Source organism: Galleria mellonella, unplaced genomic scaffold (assembly GCF_026898425.1).
Source record: "Galleria mellonella isolate WM207_F2 unplaced genomic scaffold, CSIRO_AGI_GalMel_v1 utg87, whole genome shotgun sequence".
Lineage (NCBI taxonomy): Eukaryota > Metazoa > Arthropoda > Insecta > Lepidoptera > Pyralidae > Galleria > Galleria mellonella.
Window position 1 is genome coordinate 1,397,654 of NW_026442166.1, and position 17,959 is coordinate 1,415,612.

Here is a 17,959-nt window from a genome sequence, read left to right on the forward strand (position 1 = left end):
TTAGTTCCCTCTGGAAACCATTGTGGCTAATTCTAGTTGAATTTGTCAGGATGGGCTAACTGATCTGCTTTCTGCCTCATCAGTCATCTATCACAGGTGCCCCGCCAGTGTATACCGATAGCGCAGACGGGGTTACCATACCATTATCACCCATTAAAAAACCGTCCACTATAGACATAACTGCTCAGGTAAATATACTGGATGTCCATAGTACCCCTCATAGTTTGCCAATCCTCAAGATTATGATGCTATGATGTTCTCGTACCCTATAATGTTGCTACCATATAAAATAGGTTCATAGGAATTTAGACGTCTTTTTGAAAAAAAATTTTTAATCTATGATAATATAATGGTAACACCGCCAGCGCATTTAATATACACTAGCAGAGCACCAATAAATGATGGCAGATAAATATAAAGCAAGTCTGTTGGCCCAACGTGACGAATTCAACAAGAATTACACACGATGGTTTCCAGGTAGACTTCGACCTCTTAGGATATGTTGTAGACAATGGGACTGTTCAAATCCATTACTAGATAATCCTTTTATCCTCTGAATAAGGGTGTTTCGTTTATTTATATTAATTAAATATTTTGGGTCCAATGAAATAAAAAACAAATGTAGATAATTCCGTAAATAAAAAAGGTAATAAATTAAATTATACCAAGATATAATAATTGTGATAATATTACTTAAGTAACATACTTTTATATTAATTAGAAAAATTATCAAACGACAGTACAAAGAAACGGCAACCCTATAAATGTAAAAACAATATAGTTAACTACACTTAATCGCTATTCCTGGCAAAGTGATATCACCCGTGGCTTCTATACCGCAACTTACCATTTAAACCAACATACAGGTATAAAGGTAAAAGAAAGAAATAACTAAAGATTGAAAAAATTTACTGACGGCAATATACTGTGAGTATTTTAATGAAAAACAAAATCAAAATCCATCAATCAAATTTCCCGTGAGCGAAATGCTCATAACGCTTCCTCCGTAAGATAAATGTCTCGAAAGCACGATTCTATTTAACGTAAGTACCTACGCATAAAAAGTTCAACCCCTCCGCATAGAAACCGACGAGGAATTGAATAATTACAGAACAAAATGTAACTGGAGACATAACAAGAATATACAACAACAAGAAGTTATAATGAAGATTGAAAAAGGAGATACATTTGGATAAAAGCTCGATAATATTCATGGGCAAGAATTGGAAGTTACTGAAAACACGTATTCGGTGACAGACGTACAAACTTGTGTGTCGGCGGAAAGTTTCTCCACGCACGCGTTGCGGCCGACGCGTTTGATACTCATATGTTTTGTAATAGACTAGCTGTGTTCCGCGGAATCTTCCATGTGACCATTATATAAAGTGGGTACTTTATACTACCCATTACCCAAAGATAAGATAGTAAAAAATACAAAACAAATAAATCCTTTCAATAGTTTCAATAGTAACAACCCCTCCCCCCCCCATCTTCATAAACATGTTTTCTTGCTTTTCTTTTCTTAAACTTGAAATGAAATTTAAATATTTTAGAAATTAAGCCGTACTAAGTTATCACCTGTAAAAGCCTAACTGCGGTTGCCAACCCGCCTGCCAAGTGTGGCAACTACTGGCAAAACTCCAATTATGAGGAAGGCTAATGTTCAACAATGGACAGTTAATGACTAAAATAAATAAGTTATCACCAAATCAAATTTTACCAAAATACTGTATTTAATCTTAATTAATACATTAATTTTTCATCATACGTACAAAGAGACAGTGTAAATATGTATTTGTTGTCATAATATGTGTTAGATATTATAAATATATACTAATATTATAAAGAGGAAAGATTCGTTTGTTTGTTTGTAATAGATAAACTCAAAAACTACTCAACCGATTTTAAAAATTCCTTCACCTATAGGAAGCTACATTACCAGCGAGTAATATAGGTTATATATTATTAAAAAAAATTAGAGATTTCTACAAAAATTACAATAATATAGCTCAAGGTATCAAAAATTTGCCTATTAAAGTACCCGCGTGAAGTCGAGGTGGATCGGTAGTACTAAATTAATAAAAAAAAACTAAAATACAGTAGTAAATTCAGTAACCTTAACAAGAACATTGAAATCCAAACTGCGTGCAAACTTTTTGGGTTTGATTTGCTTCAATAGCCAAGAACATGCGTAATCTCATTTATTCTGATTTCTACAAAAAAAATCTTTGATATTTCTTCTTCGAAAGATCAGATTTGACACATGAAATGAATGAATGAACAGATTGAATAATGTTCAATCAAATATAAATCTTTTTACAAAACCGGCATCTTCAATATTAGAACAATACGGAAGTATACCGTATCAACTTCAGAATAATTATCAAAACGGGCACGGAATAAATAAGCGCATATAAATTATAAAAAAACAGACTACCCTGCATGCGTTCTGTTAATGCTGGACACTTGTTTAATATATAAAAAAAAAATTTGCCACACACCAAAGTCATTTATTTAATATTTTTACACAGTGTTCGATTATTAACTTATTTAGTTTACACTCCACTTTTAACTTATTTGAAGGTCCACTTGACTCGTGACGCGAGAGACCACTTATTCAGGAATTTATATTTATTATCGGATGATAAATCCAACTAGTTAATTTTACTAGCCAAACAGGCGGGCAAAAACCAGGTCCGTAACTGGGCAACGGCTTGGCTAGCTAAATTACGATTGCCTTATTTAGGGTTTGTATGACTTTATATAGGCATAAGACTGCTGATTTAAACGGAAATAAATGATATTGCTATTCAGCAATAATATGTCTATATTGCTAGGGTTGTAACAGTTTAATGAAGCTGTAAAGGCCATTTGAGGCCGTCAACAATGAAGTAGTTCGGAAAAAAAGCAGTTTCGGATGGTTTGGTTTTGAAGGGTTTGGAACATGGCAGTAATATTATAGTGTAAAGTATACCTTAGTTCTCAGGAATAGCAACACATGAGGTAACCCCTCATGGGATCAAAATGGAACTCTACTATGATTTCCAAAGGGAAAACGTAGAGGTCGACCTGATGGATAAATTGCTAACAATGAGGACTATTATTCTCATTACTAACAACGCCCCCCAATTACTAATTACTAACAATTTGAGAATTAAAAGAAAGGTTAGTTTGCCCAGGTGAATTCTTCATGACGGTCTCCACGGTGGACCACGTGGATGTCGACCTGATAGGGTATATTACTAGCAATGGGACTAATAGTCCGTATTACTAACAATTCCTTCCCCTATTCTCTGATATTGACCTCCAAATAATCAATCTATTTACACTTTCCATCAGGTAGATCGTCTTAATGTGCCAAATAATAAAAGGATAGGATAGTCTAAGGTCTAGCAACCCGCGTTATTTGCAATCACCTTTATACAATTTGTAGAACTGCATATAAACAAAACACTGTCTGGCGGAATCTCGCGCCGTTTCGACGATGAGTAATTGAAAATACTCGTCGAAAGAACAAAAAACGGAAGCGTATTCGCAAATTCTCAACGGTGAAGCAAAATGTACCAGATACAGTGAATAAAACTAGACAAGAAATGCTGTCTGTTGAAAAAGGATTCAGTATATAATTTATTTAATATCAAAACATGCAGGCATCGTCCTTTGTTGATACCGGGACCCGTATCAACAAATATGTACCTGTATCAACGAATTTTGTCATAAAAATGACAAAATTCTCAAACTAATTTCAATTTTTTTTTATACAACTTAGAATGGCAAACAAGCTGACGACCCACCTGATGGAAAGTGGTAACCATCGCCTATAGACATGAGCAGTACCATGGACATAACAGAGTGTACTCTTTCGCCGATGATACCTCCCTATGCGTTGCCATTCCTGAGGATTCAGGTGTTATTCCTCTATATCCTGTAAATTCACACCATATCCCACCCTTTAAACCGAAACACAGTCATGCAAACAACTGCTTCACGGTAGAAATATGAATGAGACAGAGGTACCCAAGCAATCGACTTCTGTACAAAGTCTCCCTCTGGTATTGAAGTGTTTTGTTCTTTTCTTTTGCACTAATTTCTTAATTTGAAAGACAATGGCAGTGTAATAGTTAAAGTTTTAGTTTTTATGAATAAGAAGGTCTTTAATGGATGATAACAGAAAGGTAACCCCGCCTGCGCCAACGGTATACGCTGGCAGGGCACCAATTAGGAATCGAGGAGGGAGCGAGTGCGAAAATGACTACGAATAGAGAAGAAAAAAGAGAAGAGAGCTATTAAGAAAAGAATAAGTACAATAGCGGACTTATCCCATAAAAGGGTGCTTTGTTATGTAATGCATTCAGAGAATCTACCATGAAATGTTTTCCGAATTTCGGAACCGAACGAAACAAAAATTGTATGTTAAAATTACATAATACGTACAGTTTAAAAATATTAAAACTGTTAAAATGTCATTTTTACTTTTAAGATAGGATTTATGGCGAATTAAACATTAAGTTCTATTTACTAGGCCGATTTCGATATCGAAATCCTTCATATGAAGGACTGCAAAATTAAGTTCGAAAATTCGGAATTTCAAAGTAAAACCCCTGATATCCTACCTTTTATCTAAAATCCAACAGCAAATCTAAAAATCTTTACAAAACAGCTTCATACAAATTACACGTCAAATATTGTACACGGAACCCTAAAGAAACTGTGGACTTCATTCAAATGCTTTGATACATGGCCCGTCTGTTGAATTTTCCACCAGTTTCCACCTTTTTCTGGAATAATGACTGCAAAACACGGCGCGCCATTTTTTACACTTCTCAAAGTGTCATTCACCTTGTCACTTCAAAAATATAAATGAGAAACGAATGCCTATTTATTTTTAAGTATTCTACTAAATTCATATATATGTATACATATTTTTGTAGAAACTACTTTTTATATAGGTCTATTAAATTCATATTTACTTCTCGCGGCTTTTCTTGTTTAACTTAATATACAGTAATATCTCAACTTACACTACCTCGATTTACGCGAACTCGGAGTTACGTAATTTTCAAATCTCGATGATTTGATTGTTTGAAAGCCAGACAACTCTTCCAACACGATTGTTAAGCTAATGTGCATATTCGAACGTGTCGCGTGAATTGGATGCATAGCTATGAGCTGACAGAAATGCGTAAGCAATTATACTCGAATTCGAATGCGAATATTCCGCGAATTCGCCTTACGCGGTTATCGCTTAGTTATCACCTATCTATCTCTTTAATACAGAGTAAAACCTCGTACTTATGTACGAGGTAGTAGTACTACCTCGTACATAAGTACGAGGTTTTATGCCTGCATGCAACTTTCTTAAAACATTACCAAAGCCTACCAGAGGGAGACTTTCTACAAAAGTCGATTGCTTGGGTACCTTTATCCCATTCGTGTTTCAACCGTGAAGCAGTTGTGTTTGCATGGCTGTGTTTCAGTTTGAAGGATGGGATATGGCGTGAATTTACTGGGTACAGAGGAATAACACCTGAGTCCTCAGGAATGGCAACGCATAGGGGGTATCATGGGCAAAACAGTATACTCTGTTATGTCCATGGTACTGCCTATGTCTATAGGCGACGGTTACCACTTTCCACCAGGTGGGCCGTCAGCTTGTTTGCCATTCTAAGTTGTATAAAAAAAAACTCCGTCATTTAAAAAAAAATACAACCGAACTGAGAACCTTCTTTTTTAAATCGATTGATAAAAAAGAAAAATACCTTTCTACGTCACAAGCGCGCCAAAAATGAAACCTGCAGATGTCGCTAATTAGTACCACTATAATATTCTGACTTAGATTATATAGATAGAGTGTCTCCATACAAATACGTCGATAAAAGCGGGTCAACTTTTTCATACAATTTCGCATGATAAATAGTTATGACTATTTCCTTTATAACTTCTATATTTATTATGTCGTATAATTTTTGCGTTTTTTTAATGCGTAAAAATTCATTTTATTTATTAAATAATATATTATGTACATTTTATGCATAAGTATATAGAACATAGATTAAAAAAAAACGAGTCAACTAATTTGACAAAAAGTTGACACTTTTTTGAGTCTCGATATTTGTGCCGTCGTTGTGCTCTGGACATTTTCTTTTTTCAGTTTTTTCCAACATATATCTTTTTTTTTATTAAAACTTGGAAATATATGTATTTAGACTAAGAGAAGTAGTTAAGAAATTGTTCAAACATGCTTGTTTACAAGTTCTTTCAAATCGTTAGTACGTAGTGATTACTTGCTCTGTGATCAGACAGAAGATTCTCGATCTCTCAAGTCTTTTTTTTTATTTCGAATAATTACGATCTTTGATATACGCCAGACGCATTCTAAATTCAAATATTTGAAATCTAATATGTCTGTGAATTGTATCGTCGTTCGACGGTTCATTATATTTTAAAATAAGAATAGTGTAATTACCATTAAATTATTCTTTTTTTTTTAATATTTTTTTATAATTACACGTTCCAAAGTTCTCATGTATTATTATACAGGTATCTAGTCACCTACCTTTGTAAATCTCTATTAATATAACTTACCTTATTTAACAGAGATATCTACAGAATATCATCAATCTCAGTGACAAGATATTCTAGTAAATTGTTAACACATTATCAAAGTAATAATTGATTACTCGAGCAGAAACATTTAGGCACCTATGTCTGGTCTTAGTTTATCACTTTGAACATTTCAGTTATACATTCCGCATTCGACCCATTTGATTTATTGTCAATACAAAAAAAATCCTTTCCTCTAGGATTCAGTTCTCTATTGCATAAAGACAATTACTGCTTGTGTGAAGGTGGTGTTTTCTGTTATATATTTGTAGGCTGTCTTCATTATGTACATGATGGCTTCTAACATGACTTACTGAACAATGGCTTTATGTGCACTCCGAAGCACCAAGTAAATGACGATAATTTTTCAATTGAGTACTAGAATTTGAATCTTCAATGGTTTGGACTGGAATTCGATCTTGTAACCGAAAACCGCAATAACGTTGTCCAACAGTGAAGTTTCTTAATGAGTAGAGTTATTCTAGAAATGACTATGTTTATAGATTGTAAAATTTATCGTTAAACTAGCTTTTATTTGTGACTTTGTCTGTGTAATTATAATGTGGATTGACCAAGATAAATAATAGTCTATGTTCTTCGCCATCCTAAATAATGTATGTATGTACTCATATATCAAATTTCATAACCATTGATTTAGTCGTTTAGCCATCAAAATATAACAAAGAAAAAGCCTAACACCTTTTTACATTTATATTATTAGTGGATATAAGATTTAATATTTATATTAAAATTTTAATATTACATTTTAAATATTATTTGTATCTAATCTATATACGTCATTTGAAAGACACCATCCTCGAGAGATTCCGTTTAGAAGCGTTTATTACGTTATGGCCCCAGAATATTAGATTCCATCTTCTGAATTGACGAGGCATAGGTGTCTAGTACCCTTAAATAAATAAACACCTGGTTGAAACATGTATATAATTACTAAAATCATTAAGCTACAACGCTTAACGTTATTAACTTTATATATTTTGCTAAATATAAAATTTATAGCTATAAGTATTATCCAGTATTCTCATTGTCATGTATAAGTATATCTTATATACGTATAAGTATATTGATTATTTTTAATATTTATTTCTTTATATATATATATATATAAATTTTAGTATATATATATATATATATATATATATATATATATATATATATATATATATATATATATATATATATATATATATATATATATATATATATATATCAATTATTACTAGTACCGCATTTAAGTATCTAACACATCCCTAAGGTTAATTAGCATTAAATGCGGTTGTACATACATGCATTTATGTATATACTAATGAATAAATAAATAAATAAATAATAAGTTAAAGACTATACTATGTGAAAAGACGCTCAGACGTTTCCAGAAATTCTTGCCTTTTGAAACGAAAATCACATTCGCCCAAGTCTTATTACTATCTCTCCTTGATTATGCTGACGTATGCAATCTGGATGTCACAGAGGCACAGTTAAATAAGTTAGGACGGCTGCAGAATTTGTACATGTATGCATAAATACGTTATATTTATGGACTCAGAAATAACGACCATGTCTCCTCTTACAGAAGCAAATTTAAACGACTCTAAATCCGTCAATGTCCGTAGCAACCGCAATTAGGCTTCTCTTAGTCGGCTCTTACCATACCCATGGAGAAGGAAGGTGTAGCCCATTTTATGCCGGGACCACACGGCGATAAAAAAATTTACTTATGTATATATATGATATACTATATTATACACGAAGATAATACTTACTGCAGATATAAAATATAAAATTGGATATGAACTTCTTTTTTAACGTCAATTTAGACGGAAGTATATTAATCGAGTCAGGTGAACGCATTTAAAATGTTTAAAGAATGTAAAAGGAAAGAATTGGGGTTTACATTCTTTACGACTGAATTTATTTCTATTATTTATTTACACTTAAATCAACTTCAAAACCAGAGAAGGATTCTATCTATCATTACTGAAAGACAAAAATTCTGAATTGTAAAGAACGTAACACAATAGAATTAGATTGTATATTCTTTACGACTTTATTTTTACTATATTTTACAATCAGATCAACTTCAAAACCAGTGAATGATTCTATCTATCATTACTGAAAGACAAAAATTCAGAATTGTAAAGAACGTAACACAATAGAATTGGATTGTATATTCTTTACGACTTTATTTTTACTATATTTTACAATAAGATCAACTTCAAAACCTGTGAATGATTCTATCTATCATTACTGAAAGACAAAAATTCAGAATTGTAAAGAACGTAACACAATAGAATTGGATTGTATATTCTTTACGACTTTATTTTTCCTATTTTTTTACACTCGGATCAACTTCAAAACCCGTGAATGATTCTGTCTATCATTACAGAAAGTGCTCAAGGTTATTGAACTACATTTAAATAAGGAGAAATGATGGCTTCTCATAAAATCGTTGCCCTAATGATCGATGGTACCATAAAATATTGTCGTGGAACCAATCAATCTTACCGGTTTGTTCCAGTTTTCATTTTAGTGTTATAAATCATTATTTTCATCTCTCCGTCACCGTGGTAAAACATTTTTCATTTGACACGGAATTTATTTACATTTTATTTACTTCAAATGTATTTATTATTAATGTTTCTGAATAATTTTTTGGAGTGCACATTGGCATTGCACTAAAAATTTAACAAATTATGTTTCGTTTTTGAAGTTTCTAATTTTTTTTATAAATAAAGTAAAAAATTTCAGTTGATAAGTATATTATAGTATTATAATTACATAATAACATTTTAGTTCACTATCAATATGTGAATGAAAACTCTTTATCGTTCCCTTCAAAGAATGATACAGATTATAAAGATTAACAATATGTACACAAACAAAATGAATATTTAATTACATAAAATCAAGATAAAGAGGCAACAACTGGTGGCCTTATCACTAAATAGCGATCTCTACCAAGCAACCTTAGGGTGGAGAAGAATTATTAAAATTGTGTCTGGTCAATGTACTTTTTAAAATATCATTTAGAGTAACGGACCTTTTTTTTCTATTTCTACGTTTACTTTATTTTTGAAAAGTCTAACACAGAAAATCAGACGCTTTCTTAATACCCCATAATATAAATATAGTTATAGATACATACTTATACACTCACGTGGAGATTTCCTTACGGGGAGGAAATAAATAGAATGGATACGAAATTAAGATCAGGCACCATATGTTTTTTATGTGCATTTTACGCGATTTCTTCCACAGTTCTTGGTGATATGAATCTTCCGTGTTTATGTCATAGTAATTTTGTCATAACTTAAAATTCGATTTTATAATAACATTTTTATATTTTTTATCGTATAAAACTAAAATCATATAAATATATACCAGCTGGAGACTTTGTACAAAAGTCGATTGCTTGGGTACCTCTGTCCCATTCGTGTTTCAACCAAAAAGCAGTTGTGTTTGCATGGCTGTGTTTCGGTTTGAAGGGTGGGATATGGCGTGAATTTACAGGGTACAGAGGAATAACACCTCAGTTCCATGATACCCCCCATGTGTTGCCACACATGAGGGGTATCATGGGTATCATGGGCGAATCAGTACACTCTGTTATATCCATGATACTGCTCATGTCTATAGGCAACGGTTACCACTTTCCATCAGGTGCGCTGTCAGCTTGTTTGCCATTCTAAGTTGTATAAAAAAATCATAATTACCATATTGACTTATTTAATTGTATTCTTGGTACTTATATTCTATCTGTCAAAGAGGTTAATTAATTTCATCATGACTTGGTTTTTCAGAATTTGCGTTAATGCTTTGATATTAAACAATAGTAGTTTCTTTTTATTTGTTTCCTTCATCTATACAAACTTTATTGGCTGATGTATTATTTAACTGTATGTTATATATTTCTTTAAACCTAAACATACAGCTTAAAAAAACACGTAAGTCTTAAATAATAAAAAAATCAATAATATACTTTAATTATTTATAAACCTTTGTTGTTTATTATATTATTTCAAAACATCATCAATAAAAGTATTATAAAAAAATACACGGGATTATGATAAAACAGTGAAAGTAGATAGATAGTTACAAGTACTTTAAACAGTATCATAAAATACAATCAGTAACTCAAGATGGACTAAGCAAACTTGAAAGAGATGGGGCTTCGGTTGGTTTCTTCGAGACCCCTATCCTATAGTCCTATAACTTCGATCCTTCCAGGAATAAATAATAGTATTTATAACCTGTATTTGTATAACTTCAATATACATATTTAAACGCGACCAAAATATAATTTTGAATTCTTTGAACTTAAAGTATCTTATAGTTCCTATCAATTTTAATTTACTATTACTATTTGCTTATATAATTAAATATAAATGTTTCACTATTGTTACTAAAAGCATTATAATTTCAAATTTATATTTACATATATCACATATACTCTTACTACATATATGATGGATACTATTTATTGTATCCCTCAAAATATTACATTAGTAAACTTATAAAAAAAATACAAAGAATTATAAGAAATGATTACACTGGGAAAACAATGAGCGGCCTTATCATTAAGAGCGACCTCTTTCAAACAACCTTTGGATGGAGAAGAGTAATTACAATTAAAATCATTTGTATATTTCTAAGAATTTACCAAAGTTGATCCAACATAGTTACAGTCATCGGTTGGATCAACTTTTAGATTCACTACCGCTCAATGTATCTTAATTAATGAAATAATAGCGTAAGAAAGAGTTGTTCAGTTGAACAACTCTTTGTCTGAAGAATCTAAATTCTCAACTTAACCTCTAAATTTTTCAATATTTAATATATGGATAATTTATAAACGATTGTCACTTGCTTCATGCTTCAGAGGACATGTAAAGACTTCGTCCGGTAAACCATGTGAGTGGTCTTTTTTAATATTACTGAGATGGTAATCAAACATACGGTCGACCCGATGGTAAGTGGCTACCGTAGCCTATGAACGCCTGCAATACCAGGATTATTACGCGCGCGTTGGTGACCCTGAAGAAACCTCTTTACCCCCCTTTTGAAGAACACCATGCTGATGTCCCTTGGGAAAACCTCGACAGGGAGCTCATATGAAATGAGATCCCTGAGTGTTCGTGGGAGAACCGCATTATACGCGACCATTTAGGTTGTAGGATATGAGGGTCTTCTTGTATAATGACGGTAGCCTACAAACTCTTAACAAAAGAAGGCGTCATCCTCACTCGAAAAAGTAGCTAAAATCCCCAATTTTTCAACGCAATTACATACGTCTACGTAATAATCCCTGATAAGGTCGGTGTTAAGTCCGAGCGATTAATTAGTGAATCCCAAACATTTCATATCAGATGTTGTGCGCTGTTTGTTTGCGTGTATAATATCGTCAAATCATATTATGTCGTGATTATACGTGTTCCCCTCCTTCAAAGGGCTCGACCCTCATTATTTTTCAAATATCGAGTGCTGTGGTCCCGCCGCCTGTTTTGGTAGGCGCAACACGTCCTGGCCTGTTCTAGCACGTACACAATTCCGTTGAATTGATCCTCAAATCAAATTACAGTTGAACTCATTTCGCTCCTATAACTGCGATTGTATTCTATGTCCTGGCGGTTTATGTCATAATATTATTTACTATATTTTTAGTCGATTTAAAAATCTACAATTCAACCCAAATAATGGAAAAACATAGTATCGATAAAACATTCAAGTTACGTTGATTTTTTTTTTATGGGTGAAAATGATATGGTAACCCCGCCTGCGCTAACGGCATACGCTGGCGGAGCACCAGTGAAGGGTGATAGATGAGAATGAAAACAGGCCAGTTAGCCCATCATGATGAATTCATCAAGAATTAACCATGATAGTTTTCACGGAGAACCGCGAGGAGGTCGACCTGGTTGGGTATATTGCTAGCAATGGGATTCTCAGTCTCCATTACTAACAATCCCATTCCCCCCCTGAATAATCATTGTGCAATATTACATGTAGGCACAAACCATTAGCAAAAAAAGAACAGGTTTTGATTTTTCTTCTAATTTAAAGTGCTTATTTCTAGTGCTTATAAAAAAAAGTATAGAAAAAACACCATTGCCTCCACCCTTTTATCTCCAAACCTCTGTATATATTACGCAGATTATCCAATCTCGGTATACCATGATCTTATATGATTTTCTTATCCCACAAGTACGTGTGCAATCCCCACAATTTGTTAGGAAACACCATAAAAATGTTCTTCACCCTTTTGTGCGTGCTGCACTTATTCGTATAAGGGGGTGTTTTGGTTTGAGTGGAATATAGCAGTGAAATTACTGATTGCCGAGGATTCGGATCATGGTCCTTAGGAATGGTGGCACATGGAGGTATCATGAATATGTGTCACAATTAACGATTTACATTGTGTATTCTGTAATATCCATGGTGCTGTTCGTGTATAAGTGACAATTTTCATCAGGCGAGTATTAATCTATGATCCAAAAGATAAGCACGCCGAAGTAAGAATGGACTGTTTACATGGCTTGAAAAACTGCCAACTGACGGAAAAAACGTTCTTGAGTGGCGACTCCGTATCTGCAAACGCAGTGTAGGATTACCCTCACTTAATCTTATAACGATCTCAAATGCATTGCAGAGAGTCAGTGGAGGCCTATGTTTAGCAGTGGGTCATATAATGGCTGATATGATGACGATGATGATAAAAGTTTTATGTAATATAATTCTTTGTTATATTTTTTTTTATACAACTTATAATGGCATACAAGCTGACGGCCCACCTGATGGAAAGTGGTAACCGTCGCCTATAGACATGAGCAGTACCATGGACATAACAGAGTATACTATTTCGCCCATGATGCCCCCCATGCGTTGCCATTCCTGAGGACTCAGTTATTGTTTCTCTGTACCCTGTAAATTCACGCCATATCCTTTAAACCAAATTTTTATGTGCAAAAAAAATACGTCAAAAATCGTCCCCCATCTGTTTTCAACCTATTTTTAACAAACACCATTTCAGGGTCTCCGCCTTCAACAAGGTAAAAGGTACTTTGTATAAAGTTTGTAAGTAAATTAACGTACTCACACAAACCCATTTTGAAAACGCGATCAGTAGGTCGAAGGTGGGCGAAGTTTTTTGGCGAAATGCCTAATAACAATAAATAATGCGATACAAGCAAAGTAATAATTCATGTAAGCGTAAATTCAAAATGTTGCAGTCGAGTTACAAAATGAGACATTTTCAAATAAACCTAAAATAATCAGGAGGTCTACCATGAAGTGGAAATCCGGATTTTCGGACTCTATTTCGTGTTTTCTTTAATACTGATATCGGTCCAGTAAATGGAACTTAACTTTTTGTTCGTCATAAATCCTAACATAAACGTCCAAAGGAATGATATTTAAACATTTTTAATATTTTTAAACGGTATGTATTGTAATATAATAAATAATTTTAATACCAAATTTATGTTTTGATCAACCCCGAAATTTCGAAAACATTTCATGGTAGACAAGATACTCAGTACTGTCATAATTTACGTCTATTTAGAATTTCATTAGTAAAAATACTAAACTCTTATAACTTCATTGCATCAATTTATCTAGTACAGAAATATGTAACCTAATCGTAGGATTGATACAAAACAGGCAGTCGAACGATGAAAAGGATTATGTTCGGAATTTTTCTGAGGGACTTGCGAGATGAGAAATTTCTACAAAGAACTAATCTTACCAATATATTAAAATTCTAACTATATATATACACACCTGCAATGCCGCTGGTGTTGTGGGTGATCATGGGCGGCGGTAGTCACTTACCATCTGTTGAGCCGCATGCTCGTCTGCCCCCTGAGTTGTAAAAATATATATATATATATATATATATATACGAATTGTTTTTTTTTTCATTTTTAATTATATATATATAATTAATTCCTGCTTCTGAAATCTACGTGTATGAAATAGAAGGCAAAAAGCTTATATAGTTCTTATTCTTAAAATCAATCAGCTGTAAAAGAAATAGGTTGGCCATAGTTATTGAGTCAGGAAAAATTGGCCCGAAAAAGTTTTTCCTTTTTTCCCATTTTTCTTTTTCCCGTGAAAACTGTTCCTAATAGCTATTGACAGAAGGACGTCTTTGGAGTCTGCTAGTTTGGAATAGTTTTAAATGTTATTCACTCATGCATTATTGTAAAGGAATCGTTTTTAATAATGATAGTATATATTAAATATCTATTTCACGTAAGAGACCGGTTTTATCCGGAAAACCGGATTCTTTCGGAAAAAGGTTCCGTCTTTATATTATTAATAGTTTACAACTTCAATTGTATTAAAACTAGTTATTTTAGTTTAAACTACTGAAACTATTTTAATAAAATTTCTATGGGATTTCTGTGAGTATATTTTCTAAGACAAAAAAATATTTTTTCAATTCGAATAATTGAATCGAGGACGTCCTTCCTTCTAAAGTCGGTTAAAAGAAAAATAGCAACTCATATATAGTTGAATTGAAGGCTTACAGTGAATAAATACGAGCCTCTATGCATCTTTTTATTGAATGTATCATGGGGAGTGTTCTAAAGAATTGTTCAGAGTGATAATTTCACAATCGTACAACCCTCTACAAAAATAACGTTTCATCCCCACTAACTGAATAAATGGCGGACTTTCAGAGTGGATTTTTCAAGGTACTTTTTCCCACACACAACTAAAATTTGGAATAAACTTCCAGCAACAATATTTCCGGACTGATACGACATCATAACTTTCAAGAAAAGAGCTTATTCCCTTTTAAAAGGCCTGCAGCACACTTGCAATTAATCCGGTGTTACAGATCTTCATGTGCGGCGATTGTCACTTACCATCAGATGAGCATGCAGCTCGCTTTCCTGGTTTATAAAAAAAAAAAGAAATACAGGTCGAAACACCTACTTAAAAGATTTATATAAACCACATAGAATGGAATACTTTATTTACTTTGACTAGGTTATACTCATTTAATAGGTAGATAGTTAACTAACTGCGGTTGCCAATCCGCCTACCAAATGTGGCAACTACTGGCAAAACTCCCCTAGTGGGAGGCTTATCTTCAGAAAAGGAAAGTTAAAAGTTGACATGATGATGATGATGATGATGATGAAGTAGAGAGTTCCACATTCAGCTAATATTAAGCATGCAAATTATATAAATATATTTTATTTTTAAGTCACTACTTAATTTTACAATAAATAAACAAATTTACCATAAACAACAACACCACTCAATTACCAGAGGGAGACTTTGTACAAAAGTCGATTGCTTGGGTACCTCTGTCCCATTCGTGTTTCAACCGTGAAGCAGCTGTGGGTGGGATATAGCGTAAATTTACTGGGTACAGAAAAATAACACCTGAGTTCTCAGGAATGGCAACGCATGGGGGATATCATGGGCGAAACAGTATACTCTGTTATGTCCATGGTACTGCTCATGTCTATAGGCGACGGTTACCACTTTCCATCAGGTGGGCCGTCAGCTTGTTTACCATTCTAAGTTGTATAAAAAAAAAACAAATTTGTACATACAATGTCATATTACTTTTCAATATATCAATTGCAAATTATTATAAAAACAAATTATTAAAATGTAATTAATCATATTTCAATAATTGCGTCAACAGGCTGAAATAATGAGTCTGGTCGTCTGCTGGCCATATTACAGCTTTGTAAATCTGTAAGCCAAGCACGTTTATATTCTAATGGTAATAATATTAAAAATATTACACTACGCTAATCCCAGCTAGAGCAGTGGACGAAGCAAGCACGTATAAATCGTTTGTCTCTATTGTAATTAGTTTTGTACAATTCTCGTGTAACAAAGGTACGGTCCGCACTGTGAAAGACTGCTTTATAAAAACTCTCATCCTTCTATCTCCAAGGAAGGCACAATTTACAGAATACTAACTAATACCAGTGGCTTTGATTACATCAGATTCCTATTTGTGAGTAATCCGATTAATATAAATAAAATAAAATTAGGTATCGATGGAAGCAAGTGAAGAAAAATAGTAGATGATGAGTTCAGAAAAAATTTATAATAAGTCAATTCGATTGTTTAAGAAAGAACATCAAGGAAAATATTCAAATTATTGTCATTGACAGAAAAATAAAATAACAAATATTAAGAGGTTTCACAACACTATTATTCTTGAATTTCACCTTATTGTTTAGATGTATCTTCAAAATCTATTTTACCTGATAGATAATCCGTAATATCGCAACAGATAAAAAGATGTGATAGTAGATAACGGGAGTTTAATGAACTTACTGTGATTGTTTTTTTTTTGACAATTGTTTCTCAACAACATCTCGTCCTGCATTCGAATTATTTATTCTGTTATCGGAGTAAGATAGAAAGATGGCGTAGCCATATATACGTTAGCACATATGTAGATACTTACAATCGAATGAGAAGACTCCAAAATATAAATTTTGAATGTCGACACTTATAACATAATACAATACCACGCACGACCACTATTTGGTATCAACTACCAGCAGCAGTATTTCCGAACCGACACGACATCATTACCTTCAAGAAAAGAGCATATTCCTTTTTAAAAGGCCAGCAGCACACCTGCAATGCCGCTGGTCTTGTGGGTGATCATAGGCAGCGGTAGTCACTAACCATCAGGTGAACTTCCTGCTCGTTTGTTGTTAAAAAATCGATTAAAAAGACTCCAAAATAGGAATTTTAAAAAAACATGGCTTAAGTCTCACTCGTGTTTCTACGTGAAGCAGCTGTGGTTGTAACTATTTCGGGTTGATAATTGGAGTACAGCTATAAAATTACAAGATATGAAGCCATAACACTCCTCCATAATACTTCTCAAGAATAACAGGTCATGAGGAGTATTAATGGTATCGAAGAGTATTTTGTGACATCCATTGTACTGTTCATGTATTAGGCGACGATTACCTCTGTTTCCTATTCAAAACCTAATACACACACACACATATATATATATATATATATATATATATATATATATATATATATATATATATATATATATATATATATATATATATATATATATATATATATATATATATATATATATATATTGTAATATCTATTAGAAAATTTATTTTATATAAAAACGAAAAGCCTCGAGTTAATGCACAGACAATATCAGGAAAAAGCGTTCACTACACAAAAAAAGTTTAATCATTCTTGAAAAAGGCAGATTTGACAAAGTGGCTGGCGCAGAGCGTTCTCAAGTACCTACCGATTCAATTTCCTAGAACATATTTCATGGAAACTCCGAGATTCCGTAACCATAACTTTT